The sequence below is a fragment of the Heterocephalus glaber genome, unplaced genomic scaffold (assembly GCF_053883595.1).
Source record: "Heterocephalus glaber isolate CG9 unplaced genomic scaffold, H.glaber_assembly_v1.0 deba00000546, whole genome shotgun sequence".
Classification (NCBI taxonomy): domain Eukaryota; kingdom Metazoa; phylum Chordata; class Mammalia; order Rodentia; family Bathyergidae; genus Heterocephalus; species Heterocephalus glaber.
The window spans coordinates 18732755-18755119 of NW_028258147.1; the positions used below are offsets into that span (position 1 = coordinate 18732755).

A 22365-nucleotide genomic window follows, 5' to 3' on the forward strand; every position below is an offset into this window, starting at 1 on the left:
AAAATCAAAATACAATCTAGCCCAGACATGCACTATTAACTAGTATAAGTTAGGTTTCTTTGGAGAATCATTACCAATATTCAGTGAAATTCCATACCTATACACTGATCTATCAACTCCACTTATGCAAATATATTTATATTCATTCACAAAGACTTACAATACCCCAAACTGAAAGCAACCTAACAATCCATCAACAGCAACATTTAAATATATTGTAGTAGACACACTCAGCCATCTCATCTTCAATAAAGGAGCCAAACACCCTCACTGGAGGAAAGATAGCCTCTTTAATAAATGGTGCTGGAAAAATTGGGCTTCAACTTGCCAAAGATTAAAACTAGACCTATATCTCTCACCATGCACTAAACTAAAATCAAAATGGATGAAAGATCTAAATATTAAAATAGAAACTCTGAACCAGTTGGAAGAGATCTTAGGTAGAACTCTTGAAGACATCGGTGTAGGAAAAGATTTTATGAACAAAACCTCAGTTGTGAAGAGACAACCCACAATGTGGGAAAAAATCTTCACCTGATCTTCCTCAGACAAAGGTCTACTATCTCGAATCTATAAAGAACTTAAAAAGATCAGACCTCCCAAATTTAAAGATGCAATTCGAAAATGGGCATCTGAAATGAACAGACATTCCTCAGACAAAGAAGTAGAAACAGCAAATAAATACATGAAAAAATGTTCAACATCACTGGTCATTCGAGAGATGCAAATGAAAACAACACTGAAATTCCACTTCACTCCAGAAAGAATGGCTGCTATCATGAAATCAACCAATAACAAATGCTGGCGGGGCTGTGGGGAAACAGGAACCCTGCTCCACTGCTGGTGGGAGTGTAGACTGGTCCAAGCACTGTGGAAATCAGTATGGAGATACCTCAAAGAACTAGGACTGGAAGTCCCGCTTGACCCCGCTATTCCACTGCTGGGGATCTTCCCCAAAGATTTAAAAGAATCATATCACAGTGATATATGTGCGCCCATGTTCATAGCAGCACAGTCTGTGATAGCTAAAACTTGGAAACAGCCCAAATGCCCATCAACTGGAGACTGGATAAAGAAAATGTGGGGTTTTTATAAAATGGAGTACTACTCAGCCATAAAAAATGAGAAATTAGAGACATTTATAGCTAAGTGGATGCACATTGAGGCGATACTCTTAAGTGAAATAAATAGGACACACATGTATAAATACCAAATAGTTTCTCTGGTGTGAGAAACTGAAAGTGTAAATAAGGACTAAAACGTATAATAGGTAATGTGAAATAGGAAGAAAAGTGGCAAAGGGAAAGGAAGTGGGAGGGCTAGGGGAAAGGATAGAAGAGAATGGGATTAATATGAGAAAATGGAAAAACAGGAACAAAATCTTTGTAAATAGGGAGGACTGGAGGGGTTGAAGGGAGGGCTGGGCAAGGGTGAAAAATAAGAACCAAGAGAGATTATGTAAAGGTGCAAATTTCCAATGATGAATGTCATTATATTGTATACCTAAAATGTACCAATGATTAGAATGAATAATTGATAATGCAAAATAGGAAGAAAAGGTCCAAAGGGGTAGAGGTCGTGGGAGGGGCAGGGGAAAGGAAAGAAGGGAAAGGAAAAATGATGAGAAATGGAAAAAATGGAAATAAAGTCTTTGTAAACAGGGAAGGGTGGAGGGGGTGAAGGGAGGGCTAGGAATGGGGAAAAAATAAGAACCAAGATGCATTATGTAAAGGTCCAATTCCCAATGAGAAATGTAATTGTGTTGTATACCTAAAATGTACCAATAAAAGAATTTAACAAAAAAATAAATAAATAAAGTAGAATCATATAAATAAATAAATAAATATATTGTAGTATAGTCATATAAAGGACTCCTATGAAACTTTTTAGAAAAAGAATATAATCAATCTAAATGAGTCTCTACATTTTTAAACACATAATTTAAAACAGCAAAACCTCAAAGAACATAATAATAGTATGATTACAAAGTTTCATTTAGGTAAAATTAAAGGAAGAAAAAATACATAACACAGGTATTTATTATGCAAGAATATTTCTGGAAGGTAATATAAGGTCATCTATATTCCTTGGCTAGGTGACACCTTTCCTTCGTCTTCAAAACCAGCAGAGATAGATTGAGCTCTCCTATCACATTACTCTGACTTCTTCTCCTTCCCTCTTCCACGGTTAAGAACTCTTGTGATTACACTGAATCCACACAGATGTTTTATAGTCAATTCATTAGCAATTGTAATTCCATCTGGTTTAAATTGTCATTTCCCTGTGCAAATCAATGTAATATATCGATAGATTCCAGGGATTAGAACATGGACATGTTTTGGGCCTCTATGGTTTGTCCTTGCCAGTATTAATGTTGAAATGTAACAGTCATTGTAACAATGGTAAGAGGCAGGACTTTTAAAAGGCAATTAGGTCTTAGAGGCGGTACCCTTATAAGCAGATTAATGCTAGTATTTCAGGAGCGGGTTAGTTATGGTGTGAGCTCCTGATAAAAGCACAAGCTGGTCCCCCAGCCTCTCTCGTCTCTAGCACTGACTTTCTCTCCTGCCTTCCACCATGAGGTGTGGCAACATGAAGGCTGTAACCAATGCAGCCCCTTAACCTTGGACTTCCCAGCCTCTAGAACCATGAGTCAAACAAAAATTCATTGGATATAATTTATGCAGTCCACGGTATTCGGCTACAGTAACAGAAAAATAGACTAAGGCAAGGGCCATCATTCTTTTTACCATAGTTTTGAGCATATAGTTTAAGGGAAAAAGACTTTCAGACTAATTTTCCTTAAGGCAAAATGTTTTATTAATAAAATAGCCCATACAGCTTATTTTAATAGAAGGTATAGAAGGTATACAGAAGGAAGTGTTTATGAGTGAAAAGAAAAGTTATTGTATATATGTATAACTAAGATACAGATCAAAAACATAATGAAAAACAATTTACAATAAAACATTTGGAAAAGAAGCAAACATTCATTAAATAATTGTTCCCAGGAGCAACCACTTTGCAGACCTTCATCCATTAATAAAGAATATTAGTTCTTTAAAATTATTTATATCACTGTCTTATAGCTGCATTCAAGGCTTCATTCTTTGATAATTCTTTCAAAATAGCCACAAACTGCTGTCTTACAACACTGGTAATTTAGTGACTCTCACATGATTGCTTGGCACATAAACATGTCTAGGCTTCAATGAAGAAAAAAAGCAGAACACTCTAGCAGTAGCAGAATTTACAATAAATAGCCAATCAATCTGCTTGCTACTAAAATTATATTCAGGCCAGTGTAAAAGATGAATATGCAGTAAGTATTCTGCATTGCAGGATGACACGTTTCTAAAGCCCTTAAATGGAAATCATCTAATATCTGCACAGACATCACCCAGGCTCTCTTGCTCATATTCAAAGCTTTCACATCATAAGGCAGATATAGCCCCAGAGAGCTATAGTTTCCCCAAGGAAGTCTTTGAACATTCCAGAAAAACATCTTATACAAATGGTAACTTTCAATCAATCCAAAGGAAAAGGAAGGGAAGGGGCAAAATAAAGGGAACCGGAAGATAGGAAGGCAGAAAGGCAAAAAAAAAAAAAAAAAGAGTGGCTAATACAGTTTAATAGTGGGGGGAGCACATGTGCATGAGCTTCCATGAAAAAAGTCTATGGAATAAAATTAGAGAAGAATATTCTTTAAGACATCAAATTATTTCAGAGTTAACTGTAAATGTTTTTGACTATGGTATTACTGCACAAGCTGCTTTAAATGTAGGTATGAAAATCTAAACCTATCAGCAACCTATTCTACTAGTGATAGTTTTACCCAAGAGAAACTGGCACCAATCAGCACTCCATAGTGACAGAGATACATCTATATCTACTGATGAAGAAATAAACTGTATTACTATATTAAGACTCCAATATTTAAAAGAGAGTTTACATATGATCATTCTCTACAGACTTATAAAGCAACCTGCTCAGTATAAATGAGCTGCCCAAAGAAGGGATTTACATGCACACAGTAAATATATACTTACTTATTTACTGTGTCTGAATTTCTCATAGTGAACTGTTTTTTATGTGTATGCATGCTACTGATGAATATTCCTGAGTTATTCTAGCTTCAACAACATATTATTTCCCTTCAAATCATTGTCCAAGATTTGTAAGATGGTTGGCCAGGTAAGGCAGTAGTTTATAACTACAAAAGAGGTGGGACAACTGGCTTAGACTGACGTCAAGACAGACTTGCCAGAAACACAACTGGACCAAAGGTTCCAACTTCCCCTTTTGGGAATTACTCAGACGCAAAATGGGGAAATTTTTAATTTCAGCCATCTTTACACAATAAAACTAACTCTGAAGATTAATAATAATAATATATATGTAATATTAATACATTATTACTGGATTCCATTCTATCCAGAAATAATCCTATGAAATTCAAGATAATATTATGTACCATATAATTAATTCCCTCCCTCACACACTCAGAAGCATAGCTAACAGTAAAAGGCCTGTGGATCACAAGAACAAAAGAAAAAATATTTAAGTGCAACACACAATGTTCTGAATATTTAATAGTTAATTTTAATAGTTTCATGAAACTGAATAAAATTATACATTACTGTAGTCCCTAGGACAGTGATGGTGAACCTTTTAGACACGAGTGCCCAAACCCAAAACCCACTTATTTACTGCAAAGTACCAACACTGCGCAATTAAACCTGAATGCTGAGGTTTTAGTTTAGAAAAAACAACTCAGACATTAACACCTTTTGTCTTAAAAGAAAAATAACACATGTGCCACAGGTTCAACTCCACTGCCCTACGAGAATGTGAAAAACCACAGTACGGTACTCAATTATCTTGATTCTGAAAGAAAATGTCTACTCCTAACTTAGTTTACTGGAGGTGACATAGAGAGGCCAGATGCACCTTTCTGTACCAATCTTTAGCCATCAGATCACCTGTTTTGTACATCATCCTAGTCTCCTACATTTGAGTGCCTTCTCAGTCTAAAGGGCATTATAAAATCTTTTCCTCTTCAGCTCAAAATTGGCTCTCCTCAGGAAGCTTCTGTGGTAGGACTGTGCATTAAAGGCATAACATAAAAATTAAATGCTGCATATTTTTATATAAAACACAAATGCCAAGTTCCCCAAATCATCAGCATGAAATACTGATGTTGAGGGAGAAGGCCTCCTCACAAAACATGCCACAAGCACTTGCTCAGGCTGCCTCTGCTACTTCCACGGCAGCTGTTCAGAGTAGAGCTGCTCACTCTGCTCATATTGCCAGCATTCCTACAGTCACTGGGTTAGAAAAAGAAGGAAATGTATAACGAAGCAACATTCTGCATTTTGTACGAGTATTTTAAGAAAAAAAAGGGGGGCCCTTTAGACTGAAATACTGGGGAAAAATCTAACACTGCTATCATGCCTACCCATACCCTCGGAAAGGATGTGAACCTGAGTTCAGATTGGGAGATTGAAGCAATTGAGGCTTTTCAACCAAAGCAAGGCATTCTATTATTACCCAATAGTAACTATTTCAAAATGCAAAACAAGCAGCCAAACTAAGAGGCATATAAATATTACATATGGTTGCTCCAGGAACAAGCAGTTGCCTTCTAAATGCTCCTGCCCCCGCTTTCTTCCTCTGTTCAACAGCGTTCTCTGTGAACCCGGTTTAAAAGAAAGTGCCATCTGGGCACACTGTTTCTGGACAAAAAACAATCAGTACAGAGCCCAGTATAGCTGGTACTCAGCCTTATTCCTACTATCAATTCTCAAAAGTAAATAGAAGTTAGGTCAGCTACATGAATAAAATACTCAGTAAATTCCTGTCCAGATTAACCACCCAATTCCACTGATTCATGATAAATATTGTATATTCCCTAATTCCAGACACGATGCTTCCCAGGGCCTCATACAATACCAATGATAAAATATTCTGCATCATTAGAGCTCACATCCATTCATCTGTATGCATAACTTGTTCATCTACAGAGCAGCTCACTTTTGGAGAGGTGTAGTTTAACTGTATGAAAGGCAAAACAGACATTTCAGCGCTTTAAGAATTGGGAGTTCTAATAAAGCAGAAAGTGAAATCTTAACATGTGGAATAAGTGCCCAAGCAGTAATATACAAGTCCCAGGGAGATCTATTAAACAGCAAGTAACTATTTCACTTGTCAGCCTGGGGCCTCCACAAATATACTCTAGGTTAATAAAAGAAAACTAGTATCTTAGGCCTATAATGCTAGTATTTTAAGCTTCCAAAGTGAGTTATGAAATAGGTATGAAGCTATATACATCTTAAGAATTCCCAATCATCTGGTTTTTTATATTAATCAGTGGTAAATATTTATTGATTCATATTAAAACCTAAACTAATGAATTCCTTGAGCACTATTTTACAAGGAATTTATTCAAAACAAAAACAAAAGGTGACTAACCATTATTGTTGGAAGCTAGAAATAAAGAGTACATTTAATGTCAAAGAAAAGAAAAAATTAATTCTATAAACATAATTCAGTTTTATCTACTTAAAATATCAGGGAGAGAAAAATGCTAAAAATGTCCATTAGAAACATCCTTGTGCTGGCCACTGTAGATAGAATGGAGTTTTTTAATATTAAAAAGTCTAAAGAAAAGGACTTCATAGTATCAAGTCACTGTGAAAAGACCTGACAACTATGAAGCTGATTGACTCGGTTAAAATTTCAACTATGTGTGTTTTAACTTAAGCAAATTAGATGTGCCAAATAAAATTTGAATTTGCAGATGAATTGCTTTTTTTAAAAAGTCTGCACTAAAAATAGAAAATGTTGCTTTCATTCATTTGAAATAGTCTACTGACAAAAAAAAAAAATCAATGCACAATTTCAGGAAACAAAGGCAAGACATACTCTGTATCCCCGTGTTATTGTTCCATTCTAACACAACACACAGCTGGTGTTATACAGACTCTAACTTCCTCAACAAGAGAAGCTGGGAAAAGTCAATTTAACATTAACAACAAATGAACTATAGTTAGATGTGTGGCTGATGATTTCCCAGCAGATGAAGACCCAAGGACTCAGGGACCTACATATTTTATATCTTTAAAAAAAAGCAGCCAACCAATATTCTACATGCAATCTAATGTATACACGGACATTTGCTTAGTGAAATCTTGAAGGAAAACTACACATGTTGCAACACCATAGTAAAAGGTTTCCATAATGCATACATACTAGAAAGGGTAGCAATGGTGCTGACCATTTCCCCTTATACTGCCAAACAAAAACATCTCTAATACATGCTAATATTAAAAAAAAGAAACAAAAATCATAGGTGTTCTATTTCTTTCCATACATAGTGGCAACTCTATCCATTCCACTTAAAAATTAAGAGGTTTGGGCCAGGGATTTAGCTCAGTGGTTTCGCTGCCTGCTGCACAAGCACAAGGAACCGAGTTTGATCCCCGGTACCAAAAAAAAAAAAAAAAAAAATTAAGAGGTTTATTAAATCCCTCAAATAAGAAAATGACTCTTACATCACTTAAATTGAGATTAAACAATGCAAAGCATGCTGCAACACCTATATCAAAACATCATAAAGGTTTAAAAAATAATTACAAATATGCACCACCTTAGTAATCTAACAAACAAAAATAGACAACATATAAACCTGGGAGTGATTATTTGTATTTAGAAAGATTTTTCTTAAAATATCAAGCTTGAGATGAGTTTAAATGATACAATTACAAAGGCATAATTCCACTCACATTTTTCAGACATTTCCCTGAAAAAAGAGGATACTGGTATTATTGTGTTTACTCTAACAGTAAGCTACTCAGAAATGAGACTAACTTTAGTTGTTATGTGATATAAACATAAAACCAAGAATTACTAATGTTCTGTATGTAAAATAACTTTTCCCTCCCCCAACACTTCATAGACTTTCATTTAGCAAACTATTAAGACAGAATCTTTTAATATTTAATTAGTAGATACTAAGATAAGTAAACTCCAGTCCTAGGAAAACTACATTGTAATTCAAAGAATAAAGTAATGACATAAATGACTAATATAGTAATACCTTCTAGGAATAGGTAAGATTCATTGAGCCTTTAGTAGATAATAAACATTTTACAGCATTTAAAATTCACAACAGTTCCTGACACAGTATTATTTTTCTCCTCATTTTACAGGAAGAAGAAATTGACAGGTTAATTCACATACCTAAGGATCTGTAGCTAGCAGAATAGGATCCCAGACCAAAAAGCTGACTCCAGAGCATATAAACAGGGATCCATACTCTCTCCAAAGCACAGTAGGGTATTTTTTTAAATGCAAAATGGTTTTTGGTAGGAGAAAGAGACCACAGAAACAGCAAGAAAAGGGATGATGCTGGAAAAGAAGTTAAAAGTCACTGTTTTGTGATTGTAAAAGAGGTGTACATAATGATAATTATGGGATGAAGATTTTTTTTTAAAAAAGAGGTTCAGAGGGCCGGGGATTTAGCTCAGTGGTTTCGCCACCTGCTGCACAAGCACAAGGACTCAAGTTCGATCCCCAGTACCAAAAAAGTAAAATAAAATAAAATAAAATAGAGGTTGAGAATTGCATTAGGAGAACCGGTGAAGTCCATAAGTAACTGGTACCTGAGATGAACATAAAAAGAATGAAAGAGTGGTAAAGATATGAATAGCTCGAAATAAGGGCAGACCCAAACAGAAGGCCTTAAGGTTTTGCATGAAAATGGTACTCAGGATAAAGCAAATAAGCTCTGTTTAACTGTAGTGTATTGGAGAGTCATACTGGGAGTTAAGGCAGAATAGGAAAGTTGTGGCCATATGGTGGCTAGCTTTGAACACCCACACAAAGGGTTTGCATTTAGTTCAAAAGGCAAGGAAGAGTCACTGACAGCATCTTGAACTGGTGTTGGCATTGAGGAATAAGATCAGCAAGCCAGCTGACACAAAAAATACAAATTATCTAACTCCAAATATATAATTAAGTCCGAGGCAAAATTAATCTTAAACGATAAAAATATAGAAAATGGTTGCCTGGTGGGAAGGAAAACTGTTTGGAATGAGCACAAGAAACTCTCTCAAGTAATAGACATGTTCTTTATCTTAATTTGTGTGGGACTGCCAAAAAATTCTATGTTAAAACTCATAAAACTGAATACCTTTGAATTTTATTGTATGTTAGTTATATATCAACAAAAGAAAAAAAACTCACCCTGTGGAATGGACCAGAGTATGGAGGAAGGAGAGCTGGAGAGGAAAGGTAAGGGGACTATCACAGAAACCCAGAAGATAATACTTGAAGAGAGAAGACTGGATATAAAGAGAAGCAAGAGATTTGATAATATGTAAAGATATATGTGCAAAAATGTTTACTCAAATTGATATGATATGGTGTACACATGTATAAATTATAATTTTATCCTGTTTTCCCTTTAAAAAGTAAGCTCTCAAATGGCAGTCATCAAACTTAGGTTTTTTTTCCTCATTCTTCCCCATTTGCACGTTTAGTGCCATTTTGTCTATCTTTGTTTATACTGTCTTATGTCAAATACATACAGTGTGTTGATGATACTACTTTCCCAGTATGGAAAACTTTAAGAATAATTAAATTATCAATTGCTTATCATGTGCCATTAAGGGCTTGCCACTCGATTTCATTTAAGCATTACAACAGCCCCATGAGGTTAACTATTATCCTTTCTTTACAGAGGAGATAAGATGCTCAGGAAACAATAAGACTAGGCCCCCTCAGCTGTCTGACACAAAGCCCAGTTTCTTAAGCATTGTGCTACATATTCATACTAAAAAGAACTAATGAAGTAGGGTTTCCTGGGAAAAACTCAGAAAAAGGGCAAGAAAGTATAGAAAATCCACTAAGAATATTCATTCCTCAGTTTTCAGAGGGCTACATTGATTAACTGAGGGTTGGTTTGTTTGGTTTTTTTTTTTTACAGAAACAGTATAAGTTGTCTAAAACAAGGGTGGATGAATCTGACATCAGTTGCTTTAGGCATTAAATATATTTATATATTCATATGTATAATGTGTATATACAATATGATACATCAGATCGAGTAAATCTCTACCAAATCCGGCTTCATGAACTTTGAGAACTCTGAAAAGAATTACAAGTAATGTTAAGTAATTACAAAACGTTCTTTAAAAGATAAATCCAAGTTCTATTTAATTTTTAAACATGACAAATGTTATCCTTAATCTATTCTAAAGGAGGTTTGGCTATAAATCTCTTGAAATCACAAGGATCCACAGATTTATCAGATTCTTTTCAATAAAATGTTTTTACATTTGTTTACTCTAGTAACCCAAGAGTAAAACAGAATTACTCTAACAAGGAGATTCTGGTTCTGAATATAAAAACTCACAATTCAGATCTTTCTAACTAAATAAATTGTCACTATTTAGGCAAGAACTAGAAGGAAGTACATATATATATATTAGAGTGCCATCCTAAGATATAAGAAACAGGACAAAGAATCTGTCTTGTTGAGGGAAAAAATATTTTAAGGGCCTAAAAGTAGCATTTACATGATCATAATTTTAACTGTTCTAGGTAAAAACCATTCTACCTATTTATTAAAACATATCCCTAAAACATTTCTTCATGTCAACATTTGTTTAGTGAAATTTGTTTTTCTTTGTGGGGGCAGTTTTTTAAGACTTTTACACTTTTACAAATGCAAACAAGTCCTCCTAAGTTGATATAATTAATTTCTTTTTTTGTTTGTGTGTTTTTTGTTTTTTGCTTTTGATATAATGAATTTCTTACTGTCATCATGTTAACATTTCACTATCTGGTATTTTCCCTAGAAAATACTATTTGGTAAATGGTGTAAGTTACTACAGTCTGAATAAACATTGTTTTATTAATGAAAAAAACCTTACCTGTTCTTGTAATTTCATAACTAGTTTCACCATTGCTGAGAAAAATCATAGGCTTAAATGAAAGGTCAAATATGCCATATACTTGAATTAGAAGATGATATTGTTAAAATGTCGACCTCCTCCCCAAAAATTGCTCTCTACATGAATTACTCTCTCAGTAAAAATCCTAGCAGGCCATTTTATAAAAACTGACAAGCAAATTTAAATTTTATGGGGTTATTAAAGGACAAAGTATGGCCAAAAGAATCCTCAAATCGAGCAGATTTGGAGAGCTTATATTACTGGTTTTAAAAATGATCATAATGCCATAGCAATAAAGATTATGGTATTGGCCTAAGGATAAATATACAGATCTCTGGGATAAAACAGAAAGAACAGAAACAAACATACGGTCAATTGGTATTTTTTTTTTTTTTGGTACCGGCGATCGAACTCAGGACCTTGCGCTTGCAAGGTAGGCAGCAGAACCACTGAGCTAAATCTCTGGCCCAAATGGTATTTTTTATAAAGTTGCCAATTCAGTAGGGGAAAGGATAGTCTTTTCAAGAAACAGTGCTGAAATAACTGAATATTCATTTAGTGAAAAAAACACACTATTAGCTCATATTCTATATAAAAGCTTACTCAAGATAGGTCATACTACACATAGAAGCAAAATATCAAATATCTGGAAAAAAACTGGAGAAGAATCTTCACAACCTTAAATTAAGACAAAAAGTTTTTTGGTTCCACATAGGACATCAATTGATGAACTGGACTTCATCAAAATTTGAAACTTAAGAAAACAAAAAAGGAAGCTACAGACTGTAAAAAATACTATATGTATATGCACACATATATCTATATATCTGAAAAAATATATGAACAAGCCTCGAAACTCAGAAGATAACCTAATATTTAAACAGGCAAATTATTCAAACAGACATCTCACCAAAGAAGATATATCAATGACTGATAAGTACACATGTTCAACATCTTTAAGAATAAGAAAAATGCAAATTAAAATCATAATATAGAGCATAGGAAGTAACAAAACAGATGAATGAGGCTCTAGAAAAATTCAAAGCAGAAATAATCTCCCAGATAACTATAGAGATGGTGAGCAGAGTGAAAGACATGATTAGAGGCTCTAGAACAGAAACAGATAAAAAAATTGATGGGCTCAGAAACATGCTGGAAACCATGAATGTCCAGCATAAAAAAGAAATAGAAACCATGATCGCCCAACATAAGAAAGAAATGGAATCCATGAAACAGATTCAAACAGATATTCAGGAGATTAAAAACTCCATTGAAAGCATGCAGAGCAAATTAAGGGAATCTGAAGATAGAATATCAGATATAGAAGACAGGATTGCAGTGAAGGACCATGAAAAGACAGATTTCTTAAAAATAGTAAGGGACCACGAGAAATCAATCCAGCAGCTGCTAGATGATGCAAAGAAGAACAACATATGACTGATAGGAGTCCACAAAAAAACAGAAGAAATTACAATTGACATAAAAAATAAATAAAATCAAATCAAATCATAATACAGTATATCACTACACACCTACTACACTGCAAAAATTTAAAAGCTTGATTGTACACAATGTTGGCAAAGGTGTGAAGCAAATGACCTCCTATTCCTTGCTGGTGGAAATGTAAAATGTATAATCATTTTGGAAAATGGTTTGGCACTTTCTCAATAACTGCATTTCTAAGTATGCAATTGTTGAGAAAGAAAAATGAAAACATATGTCCAGATAAAGAACTATATGTCAGTGTTTATATAGCAGCTTTATTTATAAGAACCCAAGACAGGTATCAACTCAACAGTGACAGACAGATGAATGAATCAATTACATTATTTCTACTACCCAGCAACAGACAGAACTGACACAACAACAATATGGTTGAAAACATTATGCTAAACAAAAAGATCAAACACAAACTAAGTATTACTGTATGATTCAATGTAAATGAAAGTCTAGATGTGGAGATTGACTGCAGAGTGGCACAAAGGAACTTTTCAGAGTGATGAAAATGTGTTTTACCTTGATACAATGATGGATACATGTGCATACACATTTGTCAAAATTCATCAAACTACACTGAAAGTAGATATATTTTATCATGCAAATTATTCATCAAGAAAGTTATTTAAAGAAAAAGTTGGCTTGTCTTACCATATTCTGCATGTCAATTCAAATGAGAGCCAATTGTTTTTCTTTGATTACGTGCACTGGTGCCAAAAAAAATCTCACCTACACTGCCCTACCTGAGTAAGAAACATATGGTTTTAACATCATTGCCCCCTCTCTGTTCTCCCTCTCTTACTGCCTGCCTCACCCCCATACCCAAGTTGAACTTCAAATATCTTGAAAGTTTTTTACTCTCTTATGCCTAACTTTAACAAATGCTATTCTGCTAAATTCAATAAATATCTGTGGAAGTAATCTGTAGTAGACAGATCTCTGTCTACTACACTGTCTTAATTTTGTTACCTAGTGTGATAAATAACAGATTAGAACTGAAGACTATATACAGAGTAGGATTTTATTTTTTTCTTTCATTCATTTTTAGCAGACCTTTTAAACAAAATATTATGCAAGAGCCCAAAGTAATGGGTAAAACAGATATTAATTTGTAAATTCAAATTTATAATATTTAAAACTAAAGTCGGGGGCCAGGGATTTAGCTCAGTGGCACGGCACCTGCCTGGCAAGAGTGAGGTCCTGAGTTCCATCCCTGGTACCAAAAAAAAACCTAAAGTCAGAGATGGTGGCACATACCTATAATCTCAGCTGCTAGAGAAAATAAAGCAAAAGGACTACAAATTAGAGGCCAGCATGGGCAACTTAGTAAAACCCTGACTCAAATTTTAAAAAATAAATAAAAAGGGCAGGGATGTAGTTAAATGGTAGAGCACCTACCTGGCATGCATAAGGCCCTGGATTCAATATCTAGTACCAAAAAATAAAAGTATTTTTAATATATCAAAATTATTTAGGGCTGGGGATTTAGCTCAGTGGTTCCGGTGCCTGCCTCGCAAGTGCAAGGTCCGGAGTTCGATCCCCAGTACCAAAAAAAAAAAAAATTTTTTTTAAATAGGTGAATATATGTCTTATTCTTTGTTTTAGTTTGTATAATTAAAAATAAAATTTAAATCAAGTATGAAGAAGAGGGATCAGCAAACTAAGGGCCACAGGCTAAAGCCTGCTTATCAATGTGGTTTTATGTGGGCCATAAGACCATTTTCATATTTTAAGTAACAATACTTTTGATATACAAAAATTTTATAAAATTTAAATTTCAATGTCCATAAATAAAGTTTTACTGCAACACAGGCGTGCCTATTTGTCTATGGCTGCTTTTACCTTATAATGGCAGAACTGAGTGATTGTAAAGGAGACATGACAGTACACAAGTTTAAAATATTCACTTTCTTGACCTTTATATAAAAAGTTTGCAGATTTCTGATTTAGAAAATCTCAGCAGCACCTCTGGGGGACCACTTCATGGAGTAGAGTTTGGAAACTATTGTAGTAAACTATTTTCCAAAGATGGCCATTATGATATTTCCCATACTATATGCTCTTCTACAATGAGACTTTGCCACACCTGCACTAAAAGAAGAGGTCTACTAAGGCAGGAGGCTGCAAGTTGGAGCCCAGCCTAGGCAATTTAGTGACTTAGGGAGATCCTGTCTCAAAAAATAATAAAAAGGAATGAGGATGTGGCTCAGTGTAAAGGCCCTGAATTATTCAGTCCTTGGTACTGAAGAAAAAAAGGAAAGAAGGGAGGGAGAGAAGGAGGAAGGGGGAAGAGAGAAGGAGGGAGGGAGGGAGGTTGGGTCTGATTCTCTTCCTTTTGAATTTGGGTCATCTTAGTGGTTTGATTTACGTGGCTAATATCATAGGATGAAAGTGATTTCTGACACTTCCAAGGCTAGATTATAAGAAACTTCAGAGCTTCTACCTCGGTCTGTTGGTCATGGAATATTTCCTCTGAGAACCTAGCACCATTCTGTAAGAAGCTTAAACCATATGAAGAAGGCAACAATAGGCATTTTTGCCTATAATTCCTGAGCTACAAATTCATAGCTAGCCCCAAGTCAATAGCCAGTCCCAACTGATACCCAGGAGCCACAGCAATCCCAGACCTCCAGCTCAGATGAGCCTGTAAAGGAACCAATAGAAATCTAACCTCAGCTGCCTAAGATACCCTTCACAAGAACCACCAGCAGGATAGTCAACCCAAAGAACAGTGAAAGATAATAAAACACACACTTATTTTAAGCCACTACACTTGGGGGTAGTTTGCAGTTTATTATATAACTATAGATAACTGAATCAGTATTAGAGTAAAATAAATCTAAGAAATATTTCAGATGAAAAATTCCAGGCTTCTGAGAGAAGACCACAGTTGGAATATCCACATGTATCTCTAGGCCAGACCCCACCAAAAGCCTCTCCGCAACCCTAAGTGTTCTAGGAGGAACTGGGGTGGAGGAAGTGGTAAACAATATTCCAACTGAGTTACTATGGTTTCCTAATCCATACATATATTCTAATCAGGCTTGCTACTGCCCAACATATGCCAAAAAGCCTGATTCTTTAACAGTTTGAAACTCTGAAGAAGAAATGGAAAATGATTTTTCCAGATCCTGGAATTATATCAGAATTACAAATAAATGATTCTGTTTTGTACAATAAATAAACTGATGATGATATTAGCTCATTATTATCACTTAAAACCTTTGAAAATGGTAAGAGGAGATGAATATGATCACAATATTCATGTAAGAAAATGTCACAATGAAACTCAATAAAATAAAATAAAATAAAAATAATAATAATTGGTAAGTGAACCTATTATCAGACATAGTCAAGTTACTAGTGTATGACAAATTCTCAGTATATGGCAGTTAAACCACCAACAAATTTGAGCTTAGTAATAAAAATTAACATGCTCTGTTCCGTTTGTGTCAATTGTTCTTGCTTTGGAGGATAAGAATTGTTCACTGACATGTACCAATGTGAGATAAACTCCTTAGAAAATTTTATTAAACTCATCATTAGCCCCCAACAAGCCCACATATCATGTTTAATAACACCTTAATTCATAACATATTCAACTTTATAAAAATTTTAAGTAGGTCACATATGCCAGGTACCCTGTCAGTTATAGAAATACAGCTTTAAACTGTCACAAATTTCATTCCAAAGAGACCAGTGATGACTCTGAGTCATTAGTCCATTGACACCACCAAGCACCAAAATGTGACACAAATTGTTTCCCATCTAAACAAACATTTCTGAAAGTCTTAATTTTTTTCTTTATTAAGTTTTTTTAAGTTTCTTTAGATATTCATTTACATGACTATTTCAATGACATGGAAAACATTTGCCCTCATGAAGTATTTTAAGTGGAGGACACCCTAAATTTCAGTGGCTTAAGCTGTTCCTCCAAGAGTACTGTGACCAATTAGTATGCCTACCACAAGACGGATTAGAAGTGAGAAATATGCTGGGCGTCTGCCAACCTTGGCCCATTTCAACCAGCACTATGCAATTTCATCTCTTCAAAGATCCCCAAAATGGAACTCAAGTTTTTTATCCAGTCTTAGGAAATGAAATCTCTCTTTCTATTTAACTAGTCTTTTGTACTGCTGGATGCTATTCTCCTTGGTAAGGGCCCCCCTCATGCAGATGTCCTGGCCCCCAAAGACTAATTCCCCCTAACATCAAAAGTTCACTCAGTAAGCCACACTGTGTGGTTAGATTAGAGATGGCCAAAGCCCAGCAGTACACGGTAGATCCATAATTTGAATCCAGGCAATTGAGAGCCAGAGTAGCTGCACTTAGTTGCTCTTTCTGGTATGTGATTGCTGCCATTTCTACAACATGCATTAAGTTGCCTCTTTGTTTCCCAATTCATAATTATTTGAAACCATGAATAAAAATAACATATAATAAAAAATCCAATTTACTATTCTAGCACAGTTAGTATGACTTTTAACTAACACTGTAGCTAGGCATGGTGGTGCACACCTGCAATCCCAGAACTTTAGGCGCAGAGCCACGAGGTTCACAAGTTCAAGCCCAGCCTAGGCAACTTAGCAAATTAATAAGACTCTGTCTCAAAATAAAAAATTAGGGGCCAGGGATTTAGCTCAGTGGTTCTGCTGCCTGCCCCGCAAGTGCAAGGACCCGAGTTCGATAACTGGTACCAAGACCCAAAAAACAAAAACAAAATAAAAAATTAAGAAAGGGTTGGAAATATAAAATGTAAAGGGTTGGAAGTGTGAAAACCTTGGGTTTAATCCTGTACCAGGAAAAAAAAAAAAAGTAGGTATATTAATGCTTTCCACTAATTAGGAAAAAATAATGGAGGAAAATCAATACTTTTCAAAAAAGCAACAAACAAAAAATGACCATGCAATTCATAGTCTAGTGTCTCATATAATCTCATATTGAAAGTTTAACAGTATTTCAATACTTAATGTAGTGATTACTATTGTTTCAAAAATACACACGTGATCAGGGCCTTTTCTAGCTCAGAATTCATAACAACAATGAGTCCTATTTACATCCTGTGTAATTCCATGGAGAGTCTATGAGGAGTTTCCATATATGGTAATTTTCACTGATAGACCCCCCCCCCGACCCCATCACAGAGTTTATACAGGATATGAATCTAGTCTGTTGTGATAATGAAAACAACAAATCACTGAAAATTCATGTAGCTTTTGCTGAACAAACTACAGTCTAATAATTAGGGAGATCAAGAAATCACTGATATTTTTATTCCATTTTTGTACTAGTGGAATAAGTATACAAATATTCAGAAGAAAAAAACTTTCTACCTTAGTTTAAAATATTCTCTTGATTCTAAAAATTGAAATGTCAAAATTATGTTGTCAGAAGGATGACACAGTAAGACAAGTAAAAACCTTATAGGCTTCCACTCCCCAAGCTCTAATATGACCATGTTCCAACATAAATCCCTGCAATCCATAATTACTTTTTCTTATTTGTGACTTTAACATTTTGTGGCATTCTACTTAACTAAAAACATGTAATTATTATGTACAATGCTCTAAGTGCATGCTTAGAGGAGTTTTTATATACACCCTTAAATGTCTTTTTTGCCCTAAGTCAAATGAAAGCATCTAAAATCCAACACTGCTAAATACTAATAGTCAAATTAAAGTTGTAAAGAACTGAAAAGCTGCAGTTCCAACTTAATCCACTTACCAATAATGAAAATAAAAACCAACAGTTGAACTTCTAGTGCCCACCACAGACCAATTACTTAGGAACATATACTCATATCCACCTCAAGGTTTGGCTACCTATCCAAGGTGAAACAGGAACCCAGAAAATGGAAGGAAAGGCGTGGACCAGTCATAACAAAGCTAAAGAGAATTCTAGATCTTCTAACGTGCTCATATGTAATTTCCCCATCTCCACAAACCTCAGGTGAGTGGGTCTTACTACCATTTTGTTGGTACTTCAGTGATTTCTTTCCTCCTTCAAAGATGTTCAGATGTTCTATTTATTATAAATACAGCAAAATCTGGGGATGAAGGAAGAAATGATGCTGTTTGCCCTAGGCATCCACTGTTTCTCTGCAGGTAATGTATTACTGGGATAAAAAGCCAGGTCTTCAGATGACATACTAACATGTTATACCAGACACAGTTCCCAGCACAGCACATCATAAATGGTACCCTTCAATAGAAACCTTGAGAAATGAAAAAAATTAGACATAAGAAAGGAGAAAAAAGGAGGACTGAGCCCAGTAAATGTTCATCATATTTAAAGTGTCTATTCTTTGAAGAGTAACTAGCTTTATGAGGGAGGATGAAACCCTAACCAGTTTTCCTTACTCTATGAATATTTTTTTCTCAGGCCAAGGATTTAGCTCAGTGGTGCTGTTGCCTGCCTTGCAAGGGCAAGGTCCTGAGTTCAATCACCAGTACCAAAAAAAAAACCCAAAAACAAACACACAAACAAAAAAAAAACCTGAATATTTTCTCCTTTAACCAGCTTTTCTTACTCCACAAAAGAAAATATAAAATTTGTTTTAGAAAGAATTTTTTTAATACTCAGGAATGAACTGATTTATTTTAAATATAAATTATCATTAAATCAAATACCCCAATATGTTTTAATGAACACTTTCTTCAATAAAACTTTATTGATAGTACTTTTTTCTTATACCTAAATTATTCTGACTCTAGAAACTAAAATTGCATTTCTTCAAAGTAAAGGACAGACACACCACTTTTATTTTTACATATGAGAAATTTCAGTAAAATACTGAAGCTCGGTGAAATACATAAAAATGTTAACAGAGGTAAAGAACACCTCAGACTTAACTACATTTCCCACTTTGTAATGATTAGTCTACTAATACTATATAAGATTTCCAATTCAAAGAGGCCCAAAATAAATTGTGGTTGCAAGGTCCCGAGTTCAATCTCTGGTACCAAAAAATAAAAATAAAAATAAATAAATTGTGGCTGATCTTAAAAACCATGGGAGATTCAGATCTATTACATGACAGACACAAAACTGGTACTGTTGAATATTGTGACTAAAATAATGTCAGACATAAATTCTGTTACCATAGCTGTGTAATACTTTAACTTTGATGAACTAGGGTATACAAATTTTTTGTCGTTTAAAAGATTTTGAGGGGTGGTATTTAAGTCAAGCAATACTATTTCCCTGAGACAAAACATATTATAATATGATACTCAGTCTACTGCAAATTTCTGACTTGATGGTCAAAAACATGAAATCAACTTAATACAATATTTGAAAATGAAGACATTTCCTTCTCTTGTAGGCAGAGAGCAAGGAGAAAAGAAAATCAAAAAGGGTCACTTATAAAGTAAATCTATAGCATCAAAAGTCAAAACAGTAGTTCCTTCTGGCAAACAGGGGAAGGAATATTGACCAGAAAGGGCCACAAGAGAATTTCCTGGGGAAATGTAAATATTCTTTTTTGATATGGATAGTGGGTCCATATCATATACCATATTAGATATAAATATGGGCAAAAATGCACTGAATTGCACACTTAGAATTACATATTTTGGTGTACATAAATCATACCTCAATTTAAAAATAAAAGCATCCGATACAGGGCCGGGGATTTAGCTCAGTGGTTCTGCTGCCTGCCTCACAAGAGCAAGGACCGGAGTTCAATTCCCGGTGCAAAAAAAAAAAGGAGAATTTGTTTGGGCCAGGGATTTAGATCAGTGGTTCTGCCACCTGCCTCGCAAGCACAAGGACTGGAGTTCAATCCCCCGTACCAAAAAAAAAAGAGTTCTTCAGGCCGGGGGTTTAGCTCAGTGGTTTCGACGCCTGCCGCGCAAGCACAAGGACCCGAGTTCGATCGCCGGTACCAAAAAAAAAGCATCCAATACAAATAGGCGCTATAATCAGAAATCAAGAATAAGAATCACAAAATACTCAGAATAAGTTAGGAAAAAAATTAACTTTTCCATTACTTACTGCACTGCATACAGAGTAGATAATTAAACAAGTATTTCTTAAAACAGTTTAGTAAAAACACCATAGGTAATAAGGAGACCCCTTCAAACTAATTAGAATTTCAAACGTGACCTTTTTCTGTATGTACTAAACATAATTTCAAGCCTATAAAATAACCTCCAAAAGGTAGAAATCAAAAGTCTAGAAAGCTATGCCTGAAAAACACAAAGAAAACACACTTGTCCTAACTCTGAGTACAGACTTAAGATATCTTCTTATCTAAAGAAGGCATTCAATTTCAACTTCTAATGTCCCTTGACAAAATGAATCTTTGAGCTTCTAATGACAAGCAAGAAATAAAGCTTAATACACAGTTAAAGCAAAAAGCACTAAATATCTGTGTGATAGTATTCTGTCTTCTGAATGGTATTTTGTTCTGTTCAGTAATCTGGTAGCTATGGAGACAAAAAATAACCAGCATTTTTCAGACATAGTACATGAATGATGCTATCAAAAGATCAGGTTTGATGATCAAGAAAGGCTGTGTGTCTGCTTGATTAAAACAGGCCACACAAGGGTAGAATCCCTGGTCCCCAAAACCTGAAGACTCACTGAATTTCAACTTCTATTTTCAGCTAAACAAACTAATAGGACTAATTTTCCTTTAGTATCCAGTATAAATAATTCTGTCCATACCTAGGTTCCTACATAAACAAAATTCCATGACTGAAATGAAACTAAGAGGTATCTGCCACTCACTGATATACTTCTATTTCTTGGATGACAATAATTCCAAATGTATCATCAAGTGAATTCAAAAGTTATTTTTAAATTATTAGGGAAATAGTATTGTCATATGCTGAATGAGATATTACATCTCACTATTACTATGTCTTGGACTTGATTAAGCAGTGTGGTAATTTCAGATATGGGAAGCTTCCATAATGAAACAACAAAAATAACCCTTTAGAAAAGCCAATCAAGACACAAAAGAACTGAGAATTATTAGCTCTCTTGAAATACTACTTGCAATAATCATCAGCTACACAAATAGTCATAGTCACACTGACACCTGAGATCAGAAAGGAAATGCAAATTACAAGTCCATAAGTAATCGATTCCATAAATGTGATGTTGCTGTTTAATGCTCTAGGCCAGCAGATTAAGTCTCTTCAGAAATTCTCAACTGTCACCTTTGTTTATAGATAATGGCAAAATATTCTGCAAAGCCTATACAACTACATTGAGAAGTTACATTAGTCTGTATCCAATATTAAATAATCATCAAGCAAGTGAGTTATCCTGTTTTAAATACCAGTTTTCAGATATCTACAATTGCTGTCCAGCTCAGCCCATTGTACAAGGCCTGCTCTGCACCACAGCAATTTCATTGTATAAGTTTTAAGATAGATATGATGCTGCTGCTGGACTGTGAGGCTAATCAACATAATAAAATTGGAGCCACTGTGGAAAACACATCAATCTTCAAAAATAAAGCTATTTCTTTTTAATACACACATTTAATCTATTTTTATAAAAATATGAAGAGTATATAATGGTATCTTTTTCTCTCCTTAAATAAAAAATGTAAGCCTTTCCTTTTTTAATAAACACTATCATCTCAGATCTTTCCAGCACCTATTTTATGGTATGAGAACCATTCTGAGCCCACAACAATGGATCAGTGACAGGCCTTATCCCATCAATTAGCACATTCCGGGAGCTGCCTGGATCCTATCTCTTCTTACCTCCCTCCTGGAGGCCCGGTTTTGACCACATTGCCATCTCTGGCCTTAAGAATGAATAACCCCATGAAGGGGAGTACCTTCTGTGAGACCAATTTCCCTGTATTTAGACCCAAAACACTAATATTGTTAGTGACCTAAGACACAGTGATGAGAATTCCAAGCCAATGAAACCGTAACAGCAAGCGGAC

General features: G+C 34.9%; 1 protein-coding gene across 12 annotated transcripts in view; it reads right to left on the reverse strand.

Moving 5' to 3' along the window:
• The window catches only part of St7 (suppression of tumorigenicity 7), a 331512-nt gene that overhangs the window by 230689 nt on the left and 78458 nt on the right, over positions 1-22365 (reverse strand). The gene's annotated exons all lie outside the window — the stretch shown is intronic.